The 26,624-nt window shown below is 42.3% G+C and overlaps 1 pseudogene; it reads right to left on the reverse strand.

Annotated features, from left to right (window-relative positions):
* Positions 1–7,900: 7,900 nt before the first annotated feature.
* On the reverse strand, positions 7,901–26,226 carry LOC141584932 (uncharacterized; annotated as a pseudogene).
* Between the last annotated feature and the right edge of the window lie 398 nt (positions 26,227–26,624).

A 26,624-nucleotide genomic window follows, 5' to 3' on the forward strand; every position in this document is an offset into this window, starting at 1 on the left:
AAGACCACAGCAGAGAATCACCAGTCCAAAACGGTCGTAGTGCTGACATTAAGAAACCCTGCTTTAATCAAAGATCTAGGTCTAATTACTGAATTGTGTACTTCTAAATCAAAGTTCTAGTTACTGAATACAAAGGCCTACCACCAAGTGCCCTTTACAAAGGCTCGATTCTGTCACCCTTATAAGAAGATCTGCTTGGTTACAAATTCGGGGACTTCAAAAAATCTGATAGAATGTTCCAGAACTGTCAAAGGATGATGAGGGCAACATTTACTAACTGATATAAAAGGGCAATGTTGAGTTAACTGCTTACTACAGTAAGGGAGAGCTATGCAAGTCAGGCATCGTCTCTGAGCAGAGTAAGGGGTGATCTCACAAAGATTTTCAGCGGATGAAAGAGTATTGCTATTGTCCACAGAAGCAGGGTTATTGCCGTCATTGGCTGGCACTGGGAAGCATGTTTACTGAAGGCATTCCAAGTCTAACTTTCTGAGCGGAGGGCCTGACCCTGGTCAGCTTGCAGAGATGTGTTCACTGAAGATTATGGTCTTGATCGCTTGAGCAAGTTTAAAATTAGTTCTGTGGGCAACTTATAACCAAGGCTAAGCAACCATCTTCCCTAAATTTGTAGGATTACAGAAAAATTCGCAGAATCCTTCACTCTCGCCTGCATTTCAATTGGTCATAGACTTAAAATGTTTGCCATGGCCTAGAAGGCCTCTGCAGTCTGGCCTTGCTCTGTCCCCTCACGTTCCCTGTCCTTTTCACTCATGTTGCTCCAGTGTCTCAGAACAGGTCAAACCCTTGCCACCCTCGGGACCTGTGCACCTGCACATCTCTCTTTGAAGAATGCCAGTCCCTCACTTCATGTGGCTGGCAACTTCTCTTTGCTAGATCTCAGCTCAGCGATCTTAGCATTAGAGAATCTTTTCTTTACCACCTGGGATGTAGAAGACTCAAGTCACCCCAAACCCAGATGTTTTCTCTCCTAACACGGTGTTAATTTTCCTAGCACTCCTTGCTATCCAAAGTTACTGTATTTGAAGCTCTGTCAACTCATCTGAACACTGCTTCCAGATTGCTAGCCCAACGAGGGCAGGGTCTTTCCTGTCTTGTTTATGCCTGCATCCCCAGCACCGAGAAATAACCCTGTAGAAAGTTCTCAGTAAATATTTAGCATGTCACAGTTCAATTAGAGAATGAATGTAGGAATACATAAATGGGTCACAGTTTCTTAACCTGAGAAATTAAAGTCTCGATGTAACTCACCTCTGAGTTCTCTCACAGTGCCGACAGTGAACAAGGTTCTGTCTCATGCAACAGCAAGAAGAACACACTGAGGTCCCGCCCTGCAGGGTCTGCCTGCCAGGTGGAGAGGGGGCTGCAGTGGTGGAGGCAGTGGGAAGGGAGATGAGAGGGGTTGTGTAGCCTGAAGGGTGTGGGAGGGTGCTGGGGAGAGCTTTAGGCCAGGGCTGAGATTCCTTCCAGTTTGTTTTAAAAAATGTGCTGCAGTTGACTGGGTGGATGATGAACCTGGGCCTTCATTTGTAAATAAAGTTTTATTGGAACTTTATTATTGGAGGGCCATGAAGATAGGACTTGGAAGCGTGCCACCTGAAGAGAGGGAACAGACTGGAGCTGAGCAGGGCTAGGTGAAGGGGCTGCAGAAGGAGCAAGAACCACGTGTCGGTCTGAACTCATAGCTTCCTTTCTCTGCTAAGAAGATGCATCCAGAAGGCCTGGATTCTGCAGGCAATTCAGATCCACAAAGGCTTTTATCAGAGGATGACTTGCATTTTGGGGAGAACTGATTGGTAAATGACGTGTCCTGTCATTTCTTCTCAATTGTATCCTTCCTCAGTTGGTCATAAAGGATGGTGTGAATGGGGTGAGCCCGGAGGCTGGGGAGCCCCTGAAATAGTCCACAGAAATTATAAGGGCCTCAAATTTATAGAGGCAGTGGGGATAGAGAGGGGGACAGACTTTATAAAATTAATAGAGAAACTTGACCAAACATGGTTATTTAACACCCCTTTCACTCAATGGATTCTAAAATCTAAAATCAGTCTCTGAGATCAAACACTGTCAACGGGTCTGGCACGGCGCCTGGCTCCTGGGTCAGCACAGGTTGTTTGGACCTGAGCGTGACTCAATCCAAATGTGAATTCTCTGGCTTGTCTGGCAAGAGACGCTTGGAACCAAAACCAGCATATGTTTGAAGGAAGATATTAAATTGGCTCAGATTTCTCATCTCTTGGCCAACATGAACTTTCAGAGGCAAAAATTCTTGAATTTACGTGGAGCTGCTTCTCGCCTGAGAAAGGTGCATTTCTAGTACCTTGAACCACAGAAAGGAGGTGGCTGGACCGGACCCCTAATCACACTCAAACTTGATCTAATGCCAAAGAGAGCAGGTTGGCCTCACCTTCAATCTCAGCTCTCTCTGACACAGAGTCACCAAATGCCTGGGCTGTCTGGCCATCTGGTGCTGTTTGGGATTATCTAAACAGGGAGGCTCTCAGGAGCAGGAGGGTACCTGAAACGCGTCTCTCATGTGCAGAAGGTACTGGGACAGCCCCAGCAGGCGGGCGTTTCTCTTGCTGGAGCTGAAGATTGGAGTTGGGCAGCCATCCCAGGACTGCATATCTAGTGTGTAGCAGGAGTAAGCCGGGCAGGTCTGAGTTACGTACGGAGTTCCGAAAACCCTGTGGGACCTGTTCAGAACGAAAGGGGGCGAGGCGGGCCCCCCCTCCAGGGGTGAGCATTTCTTTTTTGGAATGTTTGCTCTTGTACTACTTTATCAATGGAACTTCAGTAAAGCTATGATGATGGGGAATCTTACTAAGTTTCATCTTGACAGATTTCTTACGGAGTTTGGTGACCCAGCCTGGAAAGGCGTTCTGGGAGCCGGCACCAATTCAAGAGGCAGGTGCCACTAGGCGGGGTGGTGGATTGCTGGTGATGGTTTGTCGCTGTGTCTCCTGGTCATTTCCACATTATATAAGCATAGACAACATTAAGGCTGGGCCCGGATGCTTGGGACTGACTGTCCCCAGGATCCCGGCCACCTCTACTTTGCTCAACCCTTGGAAGCTTGGAGGGCTCAATAACTGGGTGCCCGGTCCCTATCCTCAGAAACAAGGCACACAGCCTGGCATAGAGAAATTCCCGTGTCACGCTCTGTACCCTCCCTCAAGGTGAGCAGCAGTGCTTTGGGGTAGAGAGGCGACCAGAAGCTTCAACAGAAACCATGTTTGTTAGCGATGATGGGGTCGCAGGAAAACATTTCTGGCTTTAAAATGATGACAACAATTGTAAATGGATTATCTTTTGGTGAAAAGGGCACTGGGCTCAGAGTCAGAAGTCCCAAGTGTGGCTATGTCCTCTGAAATGGAAATACCTTGGGTCCCCAAAATCACTAAAGAAAACTCCAGCTAGAAACTGCTTAGAGCAAGCCTGCCTCCCATTCTATTCAAAGCCACCCCTCTGCCCACTGAGATGGATGAATATCTGATTGCCTCCTTTGGAAAGGCTAATCACACACTCAGAAGAATGTAGCCCTTTGCGTGTCACCTAACTGTGACCTGGAAGCCTCCTCCCTGCTTCCAGTCTTCCTGCCTTTGCTTCGAGTTGTCCCGCCTTTCCAGACGGAACCAATGAACTTCTTACACATGTTGACTGATGTCTCCTGTCTCCCTAAATGGATGAAACCAAGCTGTGCCCGACCACCACGTGCACATGTCGCCAGGACTTCCCAAGGCTGTGTCAAGGGCGCGTCCTCAACCTTGGCAAAATCAACTTTCTAAATCAACTGAGACCTGTCTCGGATTTTCAGGGTTCACAGTCCTCTGGAATTGACTAGTTGTCTCTTGATCTTTGTGTGCCTGCGTGCCTCAGTTTCCTCCCTCCCATCTACTAGTCATTCAACAAACACTTCCTGAGCATCTTTTATTTGGCCGGCATGGGGCTGGGCCCTGGGAAGAAACCGTTTTCTGCAGGATGATATGGAAGGGGCAAAGATGAGTCTAGGATAATCCCTGCATGTGGGCGCTTCACAATCTATGGGGAGCTAATACGTATACACAGATGGCAATGACACGTGGCCAGAAGAGGTCAATCCATAAAAATTGTTGTAAACAAAGGACAGGGGAGCCAAGAGGAAGAAATCATTAGCTCAGAATGAGAGAACACACGTAGGGAAGGGCCCACTGGGGAGACAGCGTTTCAACTGACCCCGGGAGGAGGAGGGGAATTTCAATCAGGGAAAAGGAATTTGTAGTGAAGGGAACCTTCTGCCATGCAGGGGCGGAGACCACAGAATGGGCAGCTTTCCTGGCAGAGAAATCCTGGTGGAAAGCCAAGGGCATCAGGGTGCTTGAGGCCCACAAGGCACAGGGAGTGTGGAAAATGCTTCCTGGCAGTGGTGCAGGCTGGGTCGGTGCAGGCTGGGTCTTTGCCTGCAAGGTGGCTGGTGAGCAGGGAGCCCTCCTGCTGGTCCCAGTGAGCTCGATGCCTCAGCGGGTCATCCAGTCCTCCTGCTGCCCGAAGCTATCAGTGCAGCCTGAGCGCGGCCGGGCCATCAGTGCTCCAGCAGGGCAGCCCTTCTGAGGTGGGCTCTTGCTCCTGGCATCTGAGTGTGCATGGCTGCTACCTGAATGACGCCTCCGCAAACACAAAGTCTACTGCATGCTGGCCCGGCCCACACCCCTGCCTCAGTGATCCCCAGCCCCACCCACCCTTCACTAACGAGTCACGAAGCTGCCTCTCTTCCTGCCCGGCTTGAGGCAGTCACCATTTGGGTCATTCATCTGAACGAACAACATCCAGATGCTGTCTCTCGGAGCTGATTTGGAAAACTGGGCAAAGGAGGTTTGTGTTCTCCAGGCCTTTTCCATGTTGTCATATTTCACACTAATGGCTACCTCTCTCCAGGGCTCCAGGAATCCAAGCCTGGAGAAGACCCCCTTGTCCTCCCCTGCACCTGCTTAGGGCCAACCTGGCCAGAAAGCTGGGGGAGCGAGGGCTCCTGGAGCAGCGTGAGAGCTGAGCTCCTTGGCAGCTCAGAGCAGGGTTGCAGGGCGGCTAACGCACGGCCAGTGGTGGCGAGCACAGGCCTCTGAAGGCATGAGGGACTTGCCATCCCAAATACGCTGGATTGGGATATTGATTATCTCCAGTGGAAAACAATGGAGAAATCGCAGTTTTAGAAAGTGTGAGCTGACTTGTCTCTTTCTACACATGGCAAACCATAGAGCTTCCTCTGGGAAGGGTACCCCGTTCACAGCAGGGCAAGCAGATAGTCCCCGTTACCAGAGGCTGGGCATCAGGGCTGCAATGGACCTGAATAAGCATGCTGGCTGAAGTAAGCCTCACCTTCCACCTCCACGTAGATCTCCTCGTGACTCTCCTGGAAATGTGCTGCTCCTCGCCAGATCCCTTGTATCCCGTCATTTCTTCTCGAATGTATCATTTTTGCCTAAAAAGTATAAAAGCATCTTTCTTTGGCCACTTCTTTGGAACTGTCATGAAGATGCCCATGTACATGTACGGTCTACTTAGTGTCAATTTGGTTTCTAGATTCAGCCAAAGAGCCCACATCATGGCTACCAGAGGATGTGGAGGGCGTCTCTGAAGGCTGCCCTGAAACCCATGCCCCATTACATGGCAACCTGGAGAGTCCTGTCCGTAAACAGGCAGAAATTGGGGGAAAGCAGCACAATTCACGGGTATCAGAGACATCCACATCTGGTGCAGAATGACACCAAATTGTTCCTGTACCAGTTTCTTCAGAATTCCTGCTGAGCCCGTGCGATGGCGGGTCTTTAATAATGAGTGCCATCTTCTGCTGGAATGCGGAATTATTACCTGGCTCATGCTTAGTTTGTCAGATTGATTTTGCTGATTTTGATTAAAAAAAAAAAAAAGTGTAGGGACCAGAAAGTTATACATACTGTCTTCACTGATGGCAGCCTGGGACAGGTGAAAACACCGGAGCTTAAGTCAGGCAGACATGAGCTCCAACCCTGGAATGTCATAAAAATGTTACCTGTAAGGTCCATGGCCTTGCCGGGAGCTGGACAGACAACACCCACCCCTCTTCATGCCTGATAACAGCTTATCAGCCAGGACACATTACTCAGCATCTGGCTTCTCCATGTGGGCTCCCCCTCACCCACTTCTGTATTCTGCCCCCAGGTCTATATTCAGCACTAAACCACGCACTCTCAGCAATAAACCATGCATTTGGACCTCAGCACTAAGTTATGCACTCTCAGCACTAAACTATACATTTGAACACGTGAAAATTTAAGAAATCCCACCAAGCCTTACCCAATGGCAGCCCACCTCTCAATAAGTCTTACCTCCTTACCTAAAGCAGCTCGCCCCGTCCGGGCCTTGTCTCCCTACTACCAATTAAATGGCCTATGCTTGGTTTCTCCAATATCCAATCAATCGCCTCTAACCCCCATAAAACCCCTGCCCTGAGAAGTTAAGCGCGACTTCTCCGGCCCCGTCCCGGACCATAGAACCTCGCCTGGGAGCTGAATAAATTGCTGAATAAATTGAATTTTCCATTTTTATATATACCAGCCTCAGTTTCCTTATTGCGACACAGCAATATATCTTACACTACCTGTACCAGAAGAAGTTTGAGAAAACTCAACACTCCACATGTCTATGTGGCGCCTACTGTGTGCCAGATACTTTGCCGAGTGCTGTGGATATAATGACAGACTAAACAGACACATCTCTTAGTCCAGCATGGGAACAGAGACAAGTAAAGGCAACGTTAATGCAGGCACACATCACAGCAGGGGAAGCCTGGCAAATGAGCAAGCCAGTGAGATAATTCTAAGTATCACTGTTTAAGAAAAAATACATGCTAAGAGATATCAAAGCAATATGTAGAATTACTAAGTAAATATAAAGGTATGTCATATCAATATTTTTTAAAATAAATTGCATTTTTGTCTACTGCTAGCAAACAATTTTGTGACTTTTTAATTTTTTAAATTATCATTATCTCAGAATAATTAGTGCACAATAAACTTCAAAAATTTTGAGCATACAGTTAATGAATTTTACAATGTAGACAGCCGTGTAATGACCACCACCTTTGTAATATAAAATACTTCCTTTACCCCAAACTTTCCCTCACAGCCTTTTTTTCTATCTCTGCCTCCCAGCACCAGCTTCTGCCAAACACTGATCTTTCCAAACACTGCATTTTCTAGAAACACATGAAGAAATGAATCATAAAGTATACAGTCTCCTGTGTCTGTCTTTTATACCCCCTTACATGCTTCCTACAATGGTTTAAGTTTTGTTAAAAAGCGTATACGAAGTGTTAGACAGAATGTAAAACAACAGAAAATCACATGCATTGCTCTGGAAAGGCAAATCGGTATAGTCTTACTGAAAAGAGTTTGGCATTTAAAAAATAAACATATACTTACATTATTATATGCTGAGCCACTCCTACTAATTTGCCCCCCCAAAAATGGAAAGATATGACCACAGAAGAACATACATTAAATGGAAATAAAACATTGTAGAACTAAGTATAAAAGACTACATTCATGACCTTGGGGTATTCATACCAACCAAAAATTGATCACAACCCAATCGCCCATCACCTGGCAAGCGTCTATATGATTTGTGTTATATCCATGCAATGGAATGTCACTCGGCAATTTCATATAGGCCACCTTCATGATCTACTTATCATATAGATCATCCTACTGAAAAATACAAGGCAAATGCCCTGTTTTCTGTTATAAAACTTACCAGTTGCCATTAGGAACTAGAAAAAATGCCTATCACTACTTCTGTTTAACATTCTATCAGCCCTCCTCCCCACTGCAAAAGAAGCAAGTTGTTTTTTTTTTTTCTTGTCCAATATTTATTTTTTATTTAATGTTTTTCACATTGTTCTATTTCCTCAGCATTTACATACAAACTTAAATTCCTTACATTAATAGGTTTTCCCTCCTGTGAATTCTCTGGTGTTGACTAAGGTGTGAGCTCTGACTGAAGGCTCTCCCACACTCACTGCATTCATAGGGTTTTTCTCCAGTGTGGATTCTCAAATGTCAAATAAGATGTGAGCTCACTTGGAAGGTTTTCCCACATTCACTACAGTCTTAGGGTTTCTCTCTGGTGTGAATTCTCTGATGCAGGATAAGATGTGAGTTCAGGCTGAATGCTCTCCCACATTCTTTGCATCCAAAGGGTCTTTCCCCAGTGTGAATTCGCTGATGTCTAATAAGATCTGAGCTCCCTGCAAAGCCTTTCCCACATTCATTACATTCATAGGGTCTCTCTCCAGTGTGGATTCTCTGATGCCTAACAAGTTTTGAGCTGTGCCTGAAAGCTTTCCCACATTCATTACACTTATGAGTTTTCTCTCCACTGAAAACTGCTGCATGTTTAGCAAGCTTTTGGCTCTTGAAAGATTTTCCATGTTGGTAAATTTTTTCTCTAGCATAAATTCTTTGATGGTTAATAAAATCTGAGTTCCATTTGAAGCTCTGGTCACAGGTACCATGTTTATAAGATTTCTGGTGTGTGAATTCATTTGAGTTCAGATTTAATCTCCTCTTACATCCATCATGGCTTTTTATTTCACCTCTGAAAAATGAAATGTATGAGGATTGGAAAGGAAGAATTCAAGTTGTCATTATTTTTAGGAAACATGATTGTAAATGCAGAAAATCCAAAAGAATCTAAGGAAAAACTTTAATCTTAATAAGTAAACTTAACAAAAGATGTGGATATAAAGTCTGCCGAAGTATGTAGTATACCACATTTTTATATACCATCATAAGACAAGCAGAAAAAAAAATGATGTTAAGTGATTTGATAATGGTGTACAAACATTAGATTCTTAGTAATAAAATTGAAAAGTATGTGCATGATGTCTATTCAGAAAACTGTAAATGTTACTGCCAAAAATTAAGAAGGCCTAAATAAATGGTGAGATGGTCCATGGTTCTAGATTGGAAGTTTTAATATTGTTAAAGTATTCATTATCTCCATATTTATCTAGAGATTTAATGCAATCCAATAGAAATTCCAGCTTGTGTGTGTGTGTGTCTGTATGTGTGTGTGTGCATGCACACACACGTGTACACAAACATATATTTGTGTGTACACTGGCATGTTGATTCCATAATTGACATGAACATGCAAGGGCCAAAATAGTAATAATATAATACTGATAAAGAAGAGTAAGGGTGGTGGACTTTCACTGCCCGATAGTAAGATATATTATAAAGCTATAATGTTGGAATAAATATCTCTTCATCTGTATTTTTATCTAAGATAAAGATCAGAAATAGGTCCATATGCCAATGGAGCATAATAGAGTCCAGAAACAGACTCCCTTATATTTGATCAACTAAATTACCACAAAGGTAACACTGTAATGCCTTTTAAATAAATATTTCTGGAACATTTGAATATCCACATGAAAATGATAAACCTTGATTCCTACTTCACATAATCCAAAATATGAATTCCACCCAGCTTGTAGGTACATACATAAAAGGGAAGACAGTAAAGCTCTTACAACCATTAAACAGAGAGGAATACCTTAATGGCCTTGGTGTGAGAAGCTCTTGGTCAGATAGAAGTCGTATACTGCTGCGTGTATACAGGAAGGCAAGTAAATCAGGCAACCCGGGCTGTGTTGAGATTGAGTTGCTGCGGATCAAAGATGCCTTTAAGTGAGTGAAAATGCAAGTGCATTGCAACAGAGAGAAATACAACATTTACACATTTTTTTTTATATATTACATATATAAATATATGCATTTATATATAAATATTTATATAAAATATAATATATAATATGATATATATTATATAATAATATGTACAATATATAATATATAATGTAATATATAATATAATCTATATAAATATATATATTTAAATATATAAAAATATATATTTATTTATATCTCCTTTGCTGTGTGTGTGTGTGTGTGTGTATATATATGTATATACAGCAAAGGACTGAGAATATAAGAGTTCAAACAAATTAGTAGGAGAAAGGCAGACAATACGAGAGAGAGAGTGGCTCAGGACTTGGGTGGGCATTTCACAAGAAGTCCAACCACATGGCTAATATGCCCATGAGAAGGTGCTCAACTCTCTTAGTCACAGGGGAAATAATCATTTAACAACACGATAAGCTACAACTGGATGTCAATTATTAGCAAAATGTATAAACCTAAAAGCAGCAAAATCAACAAGTTACAACTATGTGTTTTATTACAAACAGCACCACTGAAAGGTTCATGTACTTCACCTGCTTACAGAAATGTAAACATAGAGAACCTTTTCGTGAAAATGTTTAATATTATCCATTAAAGCTGAACATACAATGTACTATCATGGCCAGCTATTCCACATTTAATTACATGAACAACAGAAATGCCTGTGTGTGTACTGAGAGGTATGGACAAGAGTGTTCTCAATTGCATTCTTAGTAATAGCCCAAAGCTAAAAAAAACCCAAATGTCCAAAAGCAGAGGAACTCATAATTTGTGACATATCCATGAAAGAGAATATAGCCGTAGTAACAAATAGATTAAAATAGGTCAACACGGGGTAATCTATCAAACATCAGTATGAGAAAAGACAAAGGCAGGCACAAAGATACACGCTGTATTGTATAAAGTTCACAAACAGGTAACGGACAATCTGTGATGGTTTCATTCAGGATAGTTGTCGTCCTGGGTGGGGCCTTAGTGGCTGAAAAGAGAACAAGGGTGATTTTGGGTTGCTGGCAGTGCTGTGTCTTTATCTGGGTGGTCACTTCAAGTTTGTGCTCACTTTGTCATAATTCATCTAGATGGTTCCTTACGGTTTGCACACTTTTATTAAGTAACCTTTCAACCCGAACAAAACCTATCTCACATCCATCCACGTAACATACGCAGCTCTTGTCCAGCCGCCTCCAACAACCATCTTAGCAAGGAGAACTATCCCGATCTACCAGAAATTACATCACAGGATTCTGAGTTCTGAGTTCTGTTCTTGGTTCCTTTGAAGTGGAGACGGAACTCATGTTCCGGGTATGATGTGGGAAATATACCATCACCTAACCCAGCCTTCACCATGTGTTTTAATGATCACTTTGGGGAACGGGAGGACATGTCATTTACTGTGTCTTTCTGTTCCATTTTCACCTGATCTCCACGACTTCTGATGAGAAGACACCCATTTTTGTTTCTCTGCATATGTGTCTTGCTTTCCTGAGGCTTCTTTCAATTCTTTCTGCTGTTTTATTTTGTCTTTACTCTTTCAATATTCTGTCTTTATTCTGTATTTGTCTTTAAAAATATTTATAAATTTAATTAAAAGATTAAATTTGTAAATATGTTGTTTTTACTCTGTGATAGGTGTGGCGTGGTTTCCTCTTCACGTGTCCTACTTGCGAATCCCTGCGCTTCCTGGATTGCTTAATTGTGAACTCTTGTGCAGACATCTGAACCCCAGACTGACTCTTTTGTAGTGTTTTGCCTTATAATTTCCAGCCACTCAAGCAGCCTGGAATTCTGAGCTCAACCTCCTGAGTCCAGGGAGAGACAACTCACTCATTTTTCTGAGTTTTATGTCCTTCTGCTACAGCAAGAAAATGCCCCAGAAAGTCGGGAAGATCACAGGAATCACCTCATCTCTCAAGGATGAGTCTTGGCTGCCTGCTGTGCAATGTCTAAACACATCAGCCTCATGCGTCATGCCCAGCATGACAAGGGGACAAGGCCCATGTCAGTCACTCCATCATGGCCAAAACCAAAGCCTTTGTTCTTTGTTGTTGTTGCTTTAACTAAAACCCACAGTTCCTGTGATCTCTAGTTCTATTCCTATCCCTTTCTTTTGTGCAAATCTTTAGTTTTCTTTGCCCTTATTTCTCCTGCCCTGTTCAATTCAGTGCCTACCTCCAGTCCAGTTTGGTTTTGTCTTGGAGTAGATTACACAGCTCCTTCCTTCCGTGAACTCATAGGACTCAACTGCTCCCCACGCTTCCCCCTCCCTGCAGGCTCCTCGGAATAACCCACACATTGGAGCAGGCGGACACCACTGAGCACAGCTAGTTTTAGTTACTATTCTCGAATGGCCAGCGATGGCTTTGAATAGGTGCCTGCTGGTTCTCTTGGGATCAACTTGTCTCTGTTGTACTAAAGGCCACACTACCCCCTCTACGTCCTCTCATACAGATGCTGGTTTTGCATAGATCATTTAGCTGTCAGAGGTCAGTCCCACCTGCTCATACTTCAGGATCTTGGGGAGATACTGCATTTGATTTCTTGTAGATGTCAGTAGGTTTCTGTTTTTGTATTCTACCTGTGTCTAAATTTTTATATGTACTCTCTGTGAGGCTCAGATTTGCACTATAGCAGTCATCTTCTTCCCAGAATTCTCCAAGCGGCATGTAACTTTCACTTTTCAGAGACTTATTATTTGACTGATGCTCGCTGTGAGATCCACGTGGAGAAGTGACATTGGATGCTTTCAGTCTGTTACACATCCTTTACCTGTGGATGATTCTAAACAATCTCTGCCCCCACAAGTGATGTGGCAGTGGCATTTGGCTTGATTATCCACTGATATCCTGGGTTGAATGATGGTGCTTTGTTAATTACAACCCATCTTCGTGAAGGAGCAAGCAAATTAACCTACAAAATGGGTATGGCTAGCTGTCAACAGAGAAGGTGTTAACACCGGAGGATTCCAGGGTGTAATGACTTAACATGCTGTGCATTCGCAGATAATATAGAGGTTAAATTAATATTGGAAACAAGGTATTAGGAACCTGGATGAGAACATCTGTGTATTGGACAGTATAGAGTATGGAATAAGAATAAGAAGAATTATAATGACAACAGATGAAATAGCAGAAGATGATTAAATTTCAGGGATTCTTAATAAATTGTATCTACAATTTTATTTTCCATCTTGATCTGCGGGACTACAAAATTTTGCAGGGGAGATAAAAACTCACTAATTTTTAAACCTTTGAAAGATACTTGAAACATTGCAGTTCAAAGGTTTCTATTATCGAAGACAATCTTTCACCCTTAAATATCTTCCTTTTGTTAGCCTCGTGGAAGTAACAAAATAAATATCTCTTCCCCATTCCTAACAGTCATTGGGAAACATTTGAAATATATTTTTCATGTGTCAAATACAGCATATGTCAGTAAGGGTTAAAGAAGAAAAAAAGTAGGTAACTTGAGGCCATATTAAGAAAATAATTGTTTTACAAACGCATGGGTTTGATTTACGGATATCAGTAAGAGCAGGCATATTCTCTTGGGGCTGGTAATGTTGGAGGGACCCGTAATACATTCTAAGGGCAGAAGCGGGGGAGTGTTATCGCAGGTAGGACTGCTCACTGCGCTCTCCTCTGTCCATCCGCCAGCCTCCTGCCAGGCCACTGATAGGTCAGACTCGTCCTGAAAGAGACCCATGGGTCTATCCATTTGGGCCAACTTCCAGTACACACATCAAGTAAGAGAGTGGATCTTCAGTAATAAAGGCTTCTAGCACGTCTAGTTGCCAGGAATATAGGATTGTACAAAATTGTTAAAATCCTGGCTTTCAAGGAACTTATATTCCGGTGGAGAAAACAGACGCTAAACAAAGAAGTATAATATACAAATTCGTGTAGGTAGGAAAACGTTATAAAGCTAAACTGGAACCAGATAAAGAAGGGGCCAGAGAGTGATGAGGACTTCAGGTCTGGGGGTCCCTAACAGGTCTCGTCGAGAGAAGCTTCTGAGTGGAGGAAGAAATTGAGAAATATACTGTGCAAATACCTGGGCTGAGAGCAAATGGGGATGGAGAACACCTGGCCTGCTCAAGGCCCATTGGGGAAACCTTGCAGAGATTCCCTGGCTTGTCGCTTTAAGGGATTCTGGTAATTATTGTACCTACCCAGGAATCAGAGGGTATATCTCAATCTTGCCTGAAAAGAAATCATCAGAAAAGAGACAAACCACAGCAAGAAGAATTCAGTTTGCAACAAAAGAACTTGCTCTTTAAATGTCTGAGATAGCTTAGGACAGCTGTTCCTGCAGCTCAGCTGATGCAGCAGGGCACTCGTGAGGCTGTGGAACGGCAGGGCCTCCCACATTCAGGCGTTAATACCCAGTCCCATTTTCCTCCTGCTAGGAATTGCCTGAGGGTGCCGTACGCCTCTCTGCCTGCCCCTCCAGATTCATCCCTGGTCCTTCCTCACTTGCTCAGTGCTCTGGAGGCTGCCATGAATAAACTGTATCGATGGGGCCCCTTGCCCTCTGCCTTCCAATGGGATTCCATGTGCAGGGAGTCCCTGGCTGAAGATCAGAGGACAGGAGGGGGATAAGGCCAGCAAACTCGCTCCTGTTTCCATCTCAGGACCATTGTCCAACCCACACATTTTACTATAGTTAAATATTGATAATTTCTGCCTCATGATTTGGGAGCAGTCAGAGGAACAGAAGCCTGGAGAGAAAGTCAGTACTGGAACTCAGAATCCTTGGGAAGCAACTTGCTGAATCCCATGACTAGAATTCCCAGCTTCCTTTGACGGGCAACGCTGAAAACACCAGATTGATGGAGAAAATAATTATGATAAGAAGAAGGATCTGAGGAGAAGGCGAGGGAAGAATGAGAAGAAAAGCAATAACGAATATTTACTGAGTTTTGACTGTATCTGTATCTATACATGCATACATGCATTCAGAGTTCGCACTGAGCGTTAAGTATTCCACTCAATTCTAAAAATCAGAAGGAGTAGACAAATATTAAGCATCTTTAAACGTGATAAAATGAAAACAAGCAACTTGTTTCAAGTTTACACAGCAAGTAAATGGAGGCTTAAAAAAAGGAGCCGTGTAGACCTAGGTCACAGGTCTCCACCAAGGCCTTATTCAGCTATGGGAGGCCCGACTTACATCTCCCAAAGCTGTCCTTTAGTTTTGTTTAGTGGACATTTCATTGAAATGTTAGAACAATATAGAGGAAGGGCAATGGCAGGAGCCATACACAGTGTGACTTCACCGTTTCCCCTCTCCCTGGGATAACCCTGCCTCAATCCCGAGTCACAATCCCTCCACAATGCCCCGTCCCAAAGAGGTCGTCTTTAGGGATTAATTAGGATTCAGGCAAGAAAATTCTACCAAACCCAAACTAGGAATCTGAGAAGGGCTTAAAAACGGGACTATGTATAGTTGGCAGTGTAGACTCCAGAACCCACAGAGACAGCGCGCTTCCCCAGAGGACTAGTGTCAGCTGAGCTCTAGCACCTGCCTTCCACATCTTGGCCCCAGTGGCCAAGCGTGGGCAGCTGGGATGTCTGAGGAGTGCCGCATCAGAACGAAGCAGAGTCTCCAAATCCTTCTGCTCCCGAAGCCCTGGTATTCTGGGTGGGGCAGCCCTGAAGATTTCTGAAATGTTTTCAGGGTCGTGTTCTTTCCTTGTGTTGATGAATAGCATCTGCCTTGCCTGAAGTCATGCTAATCTTATCAAAGGGCGGTTTAGCTACAAACTTGGTATTGTCTCCCAAACATGCGTTTTCATTCTTTACCACAGGGCCAGGCTGAGAAGTTTCCAAATTTTCAAGTTCTGCTTCCCTTTTTATTATAAATTCCATCTTTCATTTGCTTCTCTCTGTTTGCATTTTTCTATAAACAGTCAAGAGAAGCCTTATTTGAGACCTCATAAGAATGGCATTTACTGTCCACATTTCTAACATTCTAATCACAACCACTGAGGCAATCGTGAGACTGGGCAAAATTTGCCCATCTTGACATTTGCCAATCTTGGGCAAACATTTCAAAATAATTGCCGACTTCGACCTAAGAGAGTGAAAAAGAGGCCGGGCACGGTGGCTCACACCTGAAATCCCGGCACTTTGGTAGGCCGAGGCGGGTGGATCACGAGGTCATGAGATCGAGACCATCCTGGCTGACATGGGGAAACCCCACCTCTACTAAAAATACAAAAATTAGCTAGGTTTGGTGGCCTGCAGTCCCAGCTACTCAGGGGGTTGAGACAGGAGAACTGCTTGAACCTGGGAGATGGAGGTTGTAGTGAGCCAAGATCGTGCCACTGCACTCCAGCATGGAGAACAGAGCAAGGCTCCATCTCAAAACGAGCAAGCAAGCAAGCAAACAAACAAACAAACAAAAAACAACAAAAAAGAGAGTGCCAAAGAATCTGGGTCAGTCAGGGCCCTGCACAATGAACAGATGAGACTCATTTATCCCTAAGAACCTACAGGACCGTGGATTTGGATTTGTAATCTTGCATAAAATCTGAATGTTTCATTTCAGACCTGACTATATGGTTCAATGTTTGCAAATAATGAATTAAGATGGGTCCCGGAGTACCTCTAAGAGAAGAAGAGTTGGTACAGCAGTAACTTTTACTTTCCCTGTTCAAAGGCCAGGGGGTCATAAGGAACTCCCACTGAGCTCTCTCTGACAGAAGGACAATTTTAGGGATGAAACGGGGAGGGGGAGAGAAATTTTTCTAATGGAAAAGTGATGGCTGTTTAAACAGAATGAAGTATTCCCCTAGTCCATGAGGTAAGTAAATGCCAGCCCCAGTCCTTTGTTTTTCCTTGAGAAGTCAGGTGTTGTCTCCATTCTAGGGATGCTTAAATGTTGATGTACTAAAAAGAACATCAGAGTGGGAGGTCGGGAAGCAGGATTTTGCTTTTGTGTCTTTTATTTGCCAGTGGGGTGCTTTTTGGAAAACCACCTTTTTGTTTCTGCGAAAACTGTGACCGCAACTTAATGTTATGTCCATTTTTTAAGCATTTACAGAATCTTCAAAGGAGAAGTTCCAGCCTTGAACTATGAAGTATCTGCTTCAGAAACATCTGTCACTTTTTATAGCAAGATGATTTTTCTTTTGGAAGATTTAGTCCACACCGTGCTTGTTTGTTTATATTCACTTGTTTGTCCATATGCTGATTCAGTTAATCTGAAAGGGACATGTGCCATTCTTTGAGGTGTGACTCATTTCCCCCCCATTCTTTGCTTTTCTCTGAGGTTGGACTCAGACCACACACACGTGCACCAGGAGGCCCACTTGCAAGTTCCTGTTCCTGTTGCCAAAATGGAAGCTGACATCTCTCTGGCCCCACGAATCAATCACAACCACATCACTTCTTCAAGTGTACCCAGAAACAAAGTCAGTGGTACGCCTCTGATGTGTGGAGGAACACCAGGCCTATTGTCTCACGTCGAATTAGGTAAGACCACGTGGACACACGTGGAGTGGTTTTAAGGAGCAGAGAGTTTCATAGGCAAGAAGGAAGGAAGAAGGAAGACGCCCCCCTGTACAGAGACAGAGGGAGAGGAGCTCTAACGCTGAGAGAGGAAACCCCACCTGCCATGGCTACCAGCCAGGTACATATGCAGAGGCTAGAGGAGGTGGTGTCTGATTTGCATAGGGCTCAGGGGATTGGCTTGACGAGGCACATGTCATTCACATAGCCAGCAGAAAAAGCTGGCCCTCCCATCTTAGCCTTTTAACATGCAAATGCAGGGTGCCATGATGTTCTACACACGTGGGGATATGTGGGGGCAACCATGTTGCCAGGGACGTGTGGGGTAAGGGCAAGAAGGCTGAGGGAATCCCCATGTCGGGTGGACCCAGTTGTTAACAGCTTGTATTTGCATATTAAAGGTTGCCAGCCTGGCCATGTCGGGTGGACCCAGTTTCTAATGACCTGTATTTGCATATCAGAGGTTGCCAGCTCTGAGAGCCTGAGATTTACAAGATACTTTTCCGGAGATGCTTTAAAAAATGAAAACTTCCCAGGGACCCCTTTTCTTCTATATCTGCCTAAACTAATTTCTTTTCTTTTTTTTCTTTTTTTCTTTTTTTTTTGAGACGGAGTTTCTCTCTTGTTACCCAGGCTGGAGTGCAATGGAACGATCTCGGCTCACCGCAACCTCCGCCTCCTGGGTTCAGGCAATTCTCCTGTCTCAGCCTCCTGAGTAGCTGGGATTACAGGCACGCGCCACCATGCCCAGCTAATTTTTTTGTATTTTTAGTAGAGACGGGGTTTCACCATGTTAACCGGGATGGTCTCGATCTCTTGACCTCGTGATCCACCCGCCTCAGCCTCCCAAAGTCTAAAATAATTTCTTAATAACTCCTACCATATCAGTACCAGAATTGCTTTTTTGATGTTATATTCACATCCATTCATAGAAAAAAGAACAAAACAAATCAACAACAACAATCTCTGCCCGGCCTGAAGTCTACAGGTTCCCTTCCTTGGAAGTTCACAGAAATTTTATTTTCAGCTTCTAAGACTGCCTCCTTATGGTTTGTGCCCAGGGCTCCAGTTCAAAGAACATCATTCAAGGAGCTCAGGGCCAGAGTCTCTTCCGCGGAAGGAATGAGAAGATTGCCCTGAAGGGTCTCACCATTCAGCCTCCCCTCAGGACCTCAAAGCATCTCAGTGGGATAAACAGGTATCCTCCTTGCTGAAGTATTTAGCTTTTTTTTTTTTTTTTTTTCCTTAACACCATTAATAAGTTTTTGACATATCATTCTAATATGAGTGTCTGGTCAAGTGGGTTTCCTCGAAGTGTTCAATTGGGGATCCACTGCATAATTTCATCATATTAAATTTGGAGAAAGCTTTAAGTAGAGAGTTTGGGAAAATTTAAGTCAACCATAGAATAAAGCAGCTATTGCAAAGAAGTCATGCTTACAGTGTCTATGTTAATCAGCTGGTAATGTCCTTCCTGGTTCATTATATTTAAAAGGTATCTCACGCAACCACCAGGAGGAAAAGATAAGAGTCATTTAGGCTTGCTCTCTGGATCTTCAGTTAGGGAGCAAGGGGCTAGAGATGCCAAGTATTTGCCATCCCTGCTGTAGAGCTAAACGAATTGATTTGGCCATATCGTTTACACATAATATTCTATGATTGCATTTTCAAGAGTATGGTGAATTAAGATGAAAACCATTTGGAGGTGGGAAAAATTACACTGAAATAACACCTTTTAAGACATATGCAGAAAAAAAAAAATCAGCAAGCAAAGTTTGTAACCCCTGCTCTATTTTCAAAGTCCCGGCTCTTCTGTTTTCGATTTCACCTTCCCATCACGAACTGCATTCCATCTTCATTAGGGATGATAAAAGCCAACTCTGCATTAGCAGGATGTGGACAGTCAGTGTGCAGTCACCTGAGCGTCGCTCCTTCTGAGAAAATGAAACCCACCATCTATTCTCACTTTTCATGGACAGTGAATTTTATTTTTCACTTAACTACCACATCACTTTCTGGCTTATTTCATCTAGTAAATGCTTCTCCTTCCTCTCATAATGATGGACGATCATTAGTGCTGCTTGCAGCTGAAAGAAATATGAAGATAAGGAGAAAAGGGCATAATCATGAGGAATAGGAGAGGTAGAAAGGGCATGATCACCTCAGGGATTTATTTTAAAGTTTTCAGCTTCCAGCGCTCAAAGAGCAGATCCACAATTCATTTTCCAACCTAAGGTTTTCTTCTGGCAGATGAAGCTCAATCACTTATGGTCTCCTCAAAATGTCGTCTTGATTCAAGAATGCAAAATCCTTCTCTCTAAGGATGTCATCACCCATGCTCACCTGCTCTTCCCACTGGCTGTGAAGTACTCCCAGGAGCTCTCTGCCTGGCTGGTCCTCCCGTCCTGTACTCCCTCAGAAGCCTCAGCATGTCCTTAATCTATGTGCCTCTTCTCCCTGCACTGCCGGTCTATTTCATTCACCATTTGATTTTCACTCTCATAGCATGTAATGTGATCAGTAATAGCCTATTGTAGTTTTTTTTTAACCTGTTAATTGTGTATTTCCTCCAGTAGAATGAAAGCTCAATGAGGCTAAGGCCCTGCTGTATTAATCACCACTATATTACTAACACTGCATTATTAGCACTCACTTACATGGATAGGAATGACCAAGGCATAGTCAAAATATTTAACTGGTTTTCCTTCATCCTTTGAGCCATCTGAAGGAAGTTCCTCTGTGTATTTTTCCTCTAAAACAGTAGTCATATTAAACATTGATATCATAGGCTACATGTTACACTGCCTTCCCTTACCATATCTCATTTACTGCAGAGAAGAAAAGCCTGCAAAGTATGATTACCTCCGTGTTCCATGTGCTAGAACAAAACCTAAAGGTATTAGGTGGCTTGTTCCAGGCAGCATAGCCGACGACAGGCATAGACCTAAAGAATACAGAAATTCGATCAAGATGCTTGTGCTTTCTGAGTTCTGGAGGAAAGTACGAGTTCTTGCTGGCATTCCTGTGGTGATGCTGTCGGAATGTTAACAACCCACAGAAGTAATGTTGAGGTTGTATCTTTCCAGAAAGGGACTGGCCAGAAATGGCCTTCCTAGGGATAAGAGGAGCACCTGTTCAGCAAATAACACAAATTTAGACGTACCCAGGAGAAGACTTCTACCGAAGGAGATAAGATAGATACGCTTTCCCTGTTACTCCCAGTGAGTACAATATAAACCCTGAACATTATGCAAAACAACCGTAAGGAGACAGAAGGTGGCTGGAAGGCAGGCTGGCTTGAGCGTCTCATGACCCACAGAAAGGCATGCTGGTGGGTTTGAGTTTTGTTTTTGCCTCATATATCCCAGACTTTGAGCTGAAGAAACTGGTAAACTGAAAATGACCCAAGAGCGCAGACAAAAACAGCTCCCACTTGCTAGCCAAAGACCAAGCCTGTGGAAGCCTAGCCATACAGAAAACTTCTAGACAATAACCAGCGTACTGCAGCCAACCACAGAAAAACGAAAACAAAAACTGCTGTCCCGGAAACCTCCAAAACCTTCTGCGTTCCTAGTACCCATGCTAGGAAAGGTTTAAATAAGGTCCAGGTTCTCCCAGTATAATATCCAAAATGTCCGAACTTCCACACATGCACCAAAAAAAAAAAAAAAAAAAAAAAAAAAAAACCAAAAAAAGCAACAACACCCTTCCCACCAAGAACGAGGAAGATCTCAAACCAAATGAAAAAGGGCAAGTGAAAGGTGACAACATATAAATGACAGAAACACTAGAACAATCTGATGAAGCAGATTGTTTTAAAGCAATCCTCATAGAATTACTTTAATGATCACTTATAAACATGCTTGAAACAGAACAATACCATCCCTCAAGGAAGAAATAGAAGGTCTCAGCAAAAACATAAAAACAAACAAAAACCAGAAGAGGTAACAAAGAATCAGATGAAATTTTAGAACTGAGAAATGCAATACATAAAAATAAGTAACTTAAAAGATGGCCTCAAATGGAGGTGACAGAGAAAAAGAGTCTTGGAGCTTGAAGGTAGAACAGAAATGACCTCACCTGAACAAAAAATAGTGGTAAACAGTAATCCCAGCACTATGGGAGGCCGAGGCGGGTGGATCATTAGGTCAAGAGATTGAGACCATCCCGGCCAACATGGTGAAACCATGTCTCTCCTAAAAAATAAAAAAATTAGCTGGTTGTGGTGGTGCACACCTGTAGTCCCAGCTACCCGGGAGGCTGAGGCAGAATTGCTTGAACCCAGGAGGCGGAGGTTGCAGTGAGCCGAGATCGCGCCACTGCACTCCAGCCTGGCACCTGGCGACAGAACAAGACTCTGTCTCAAAAAAAAAAAAAAAAAAAAGTGGTAAACAAAAAAAGGGTCTCACAGACTTGTAGTACTTTAGTAAAAGATCTAAAATACGTGTTATTGTTACTCCAGAAGAAGGGAAAAAATACTGAGACTGAAAAGGTATTTAAAACTCTAATGGCTGAAACTTCCCAAATGTGGCAAAATATGTAAGTTTACAGATTCAAGAAGATCATCAAATCCCAGATAAATCCAAAGAAATCCGTGCAAAGACACACGATAGTCAAATGCTGAACACTAAAGTTGATGAGAAACACCTGAAAACAGCCAGAGAAGAAACGACACATTATGTGTAAGAAGAAGAAAACAAAACAGTTTGAATGGCAGCAGATTTCTCATCAAAACTTAAGGAACCAGGATAAGTGGCATGATATTTTCTGAAAGAGAAAAATGTCAGTGCAGAATTCTATATTTCACAAAAACATTCTTCAGCAATGAAGGAGAAATCCAGACATGTGAAGAAGAAAGAAACCAGGCCGGGCATGGTGGCTCACACCTGTAATCCCAGCACTTTGGGAGGCTGAGGCAGGTGGATCACAATGTCAAGAGATCGAGACCGTCCTGGTCAACATGGTGAAACCCCATCTCTACTAAAAATACAAAAAATTAGCTGGGCATGGTGGCGCGTACCTGTAATCCCAGCTACTCAGGAGGCTGAGGCCGGAGAATTGCCTGAACCCAGGAGGCAGAGGTTGCGGTGAGCCGAGATCGCGCCATTGCACTCTAGCCTGGGTAACAAGAGCGAAACTCCTTCTCAAAAAAAAAAAAAAGAAAAAAAGAAAAAAAGAAGAAGAAGAAACAAACCAGAAAATTTTTCATCTTCTGATCCACCCTAAACGTAAGACCAAGAGAAGTTTTCTCTAGAGAAAGATATGATGAAATAAGGAAGCTTAGAACACCAGAAAGGGAGAAAAATCAGTCAGTAAAATTACCGGTAAATGCAGTCAGCATTCCTTCTCCTGTTGAGTTTTCTAAATTACATTTTAGAGTAAATCAGTGATTATAAAATGGGCCTAATGTGGTTCTAAATGCATGCAAAAAACTTTTTAGGAGCAACAGATTATAAATGGGGAGACATAATATTTGTATATGGCATATTAATGAGAGATTATAGAGAAATCACTAGAGATGTTATACAACAGGATGCACTAAAAGCAACACAGATAAATGAAAATTAAATTTTAGTAAAGGTTAAAGTAACCAATAGGAAGTTAAGAAAAAAAGAAAGAAAAATAAATTAAAAAAAAAAAACAAGGCAAACAAGCAAAAAGCAAAATATAAGATGGCAGACTTAAACCATAACACATCCATAGTTACACTGTGTGACTAGCTAACACCAATTAAAACAGAGAAATCAGCAGAGTGGATTCAAAGTATGGCCTAACAGTTATTGTCTACAAGAAATTTACTTTAAATGTAAAAATATAAGTAGTTGAAAGTAAAAGGATGGAGAAAGATAAATCATGCAAACATTAATTATGAGAAACTAGAAATGGCTATACGAATATCAGAGAAAACAGTCTTCAAAAATTAAATGTATCAGATGCAAAAACTAACATATAATAAAATAATCAACCAACAGGACTTAATCCTAAACGTGTATGAACCAAGCAACAGAGCTATAAAACACGTAAAGCAAAAACTGACATACCTGAAAGAGGAAATAGACAAGTCTGCAATTATAGTCCGAGTTTTCAATATTCTTCCTATAGTAATTGATAAAAAAAGTAGGTAAAAATCAACAGATACAGAAGAACTCAGCAAAACCATCAACCAACAGGATTTAATTGACATTTACAGAACACTTCTCCCAATAACAGGGGAATAGACATTGCTTTTAAGCTCTCAAACAGTGTATATCAAAATGAAGTATATGCTGGGCCAAACAATAAATCTCAGCAAATTAAAAATAAATTAAGTAATATAGCCTGTGTTCTTTTATCCATTGTAATTAAACTAGAAATCAATAAGATAACAGTAAGAATAAAAAAAAAAAAATCCCAATACTTACGAACTAAGCACACTTCAAAATAAAGCATGATCAAAGAGGAAGTTTCTACGAAAAGAAAGTATACAGGCCGGGTGCAGTGGCTAAAGCCTGTAATCCCAGCACTTTGGGAGGCCAAGGCGGGTGGATCACGAGGTCAAGAAATCAAGACCATCCTGGTCAACAAGGTGAAACCCCGTCTCTACTAAAAATACAAAAAGTTAGCTGGGCATGGTGGCGTGTGCCTGTAATCCCAGCTACTCAGGAGGCTGAGACAGGAGAATTGCCTGAACCCAGGAGGTGGAGGTTGTGGTGAGCCAAGATCGCGCCATTGCACTCCAGCCTGGGTAACAAGAGTGAAACTCCGTCTCAAAAAAAAGAGAAAGTATACATTAAACTGAATACAAATAAAAACAACATATTAAAATCTGTGGGACCGCTAAAAAAGTTCCAACATGCACATTTCCAGTAAATGCATATCTTATAATAGAAAGACAAAAAAAAAAAAAAAATCTTCAATTACTGTCCTAAGCTCAAAAACCTGGAAAAGTAGCAAAATAAAACTAAAGAAACAGGAAAAAAAAAAAAAAAAAAGGAACGAAAGAGCAGAAATACAAATAAAAATTAAAGGCATAAAATACAATAGAGAAAGTGATGAAACAAAGTGCTGGTTCTTTTAAAAATCAACCAGCTAACAAATCTCTATCTAGATTGACCAAAAAAAAAAAAAAGAGAGAGAGAAAGGAAAGATACAAATAACCAATAGTAGAAGGAAACACTACTATTTATTTATTTATTTATTATAGAGTCTCTAGTTATCTTGCAACCAGAAAATATTAAAAAAAAATAGGGAATACTATGAACACCTCTATACATAGAAATTTGACAATTTGGATGAATTAGACAAATTCCTCCAAAAGCATAGAGCTAATACAACTCACTCACTATGACTACATAATTTGAATACCTCTATGACTATTAAGGCAATTGAAATAATAGTTTTAGAGTCTCTCTTCAAAAATTCCAGGTCCATGTGGTTTCACAAGAGAATTTTGCCAATTATTTAAAGAAGAATTAACACTAATTCAGTGCAATCCTTTCCAGAAGATATTAATAGAAGGGGTAGGAACAGTGTCAATATAATTTTATAAATCCAGTATTACCTTGATATCAAAACCAGAAAAAAACAGTACAAAATATAATTAAGGGCCAGTATTCCTTATGAATATAAGCACAAAATACTTAACAACGTATTAGGAGACAGAATTTAGTGATACATACAAATAATTCTACACTATGCAGCTCTGAAATTTGTATTCAAAATCAATCATATTAATACTCTGAAGACAAAAAACTTATGATCGTATCAAGTGATACAGAAAGAAGCAGTGACCAAATTCAATACTCATTTATGTTAACAAAAACTCAGAAACATAGGAGTTAAAGGGAACTTTCTCAACTATATAAAGAGCATCTACAAAAATCCTACAGCTAACGTTTTTCTTAATGATGAAGAATAGAATGTTTTCCCACAAATATCAGGAGCAAGGCAAGGATGTTCTCTTTCATACTTTTAACATAGTGCCGAAACTTCTGCTCATCACAATAAGGCAACAACAACAACAAAAATGTAAAAGGCATGCAGATCAAGAGAGAAAAAAAAAAACTGTCCTTTTTCTAAATACACAATTGTTTATGTGAAAAATCCCAAGGAACCTATAAAAATCTCTTAAAGATAAAAAGTGAATTGTAACAAAACTCAATTATATTTCTGTATACTCTCAATGATTATGCAGGCACTAAAACCGAAAATATGATACCATATATAATTGCTTAAAATGAAATAAGTGTAAATCTAACAAAACATGTAAAGGACTTGTATGTTGATCAAAGATACAAACAAATCCTGTGCTCATGGATTGGAAGACAACATGATAAAGATGTCAGTTGCTTTCAGATTGCTATGCAGGTTTAATGTAATTATTATCAAGATCTTATCAAGATTTCTGTAGACATGGACAAGATTCTACTCACCTGTATATGGAAATGCGCAGGTTCAGTAACTGCTGAAACCATTCTGCGATCAGTCCGCTGACCTTCAAGACTTACACAACTACAGCCATCACGTCCGTGTGGTGTGGTGTTGGCAGAGGGTTGCACAAATGTGTCTGAGGAACAGAGGAGAGGATCTCTAATCAGACACACAAGTATATACACAAAGGACTTGACAACCAGGCAAAAGGAAAGTCTTTCAACAAATGGAGCCAGTGCAGTTGAAGATCCATAGTCAAGACAAGAGGAAACAAAGGAAGCTTCCATTTACCCTTCTCTGTTGTACTGAAATGAACTCTACCTGGGGTACTTCCGGGGCAGGTCGGCCCCTAGCCAATGGCGTCACGGATTGCCCACAGCCTACCTGGATGCTTTTGGTGGAAGCACTTCCGGGGTCACAGGCAGCCATGGCGGCTTCCGTGAATGAGCAAGGAGCTTCCGCTTTAGGAAGGTCTCGCCAGGAGCAGGCTCCTGGGAAAACCTGCAGGTCTCCTCAGGGCCCATCATCCCGGACAGGGGCTTGTTGCTCTGGCCTGCTTTTAAGGGAGGGTTGGAATGAAAATTCTGGGATTTTCCTGCTTCTACGGCGAGAGTCAGGCTCCACCACAAGGAAGGCTGGGCAGATGGAGATGGGCAGTGCCTGGGAAAGCAGCCAGTGTTGTCGCCCCCAGCCACGGTGGGCTCCAGGTGTTCCATCAGTTCAAGGCAGTAGTACTATATGATGAACCCCTGGATCACGTGGCTGTGTTCTCTACCCCAGCACCTGGCACAGTACTTGACTATTTAGTCAGCGCTCCTTAACGTTTTGGTGGACACGTGAGAACAAGCCTTTCAAAGGGCTTCACATATACGTGATGCTGACTTTTTGGGACCTTTTACACAGCACTGAGGTTCTCTAAATC

Source organism: Saimiri boliviensis, chromosome 6 (genome assembly GCF_048565385.1).
Source record: "Saimiri boliviensis isolate mSaiBol1 chromosome 6, mSaiBol1.pri, whole genome shotgun sequence".
Taxonomy (NCBI): domain Eukaryota; kingdom Metazoa; phylum Chordata; class Mammalia; order Primates; family Cebidae; genus Saimiri; species Saimiri boliviensis.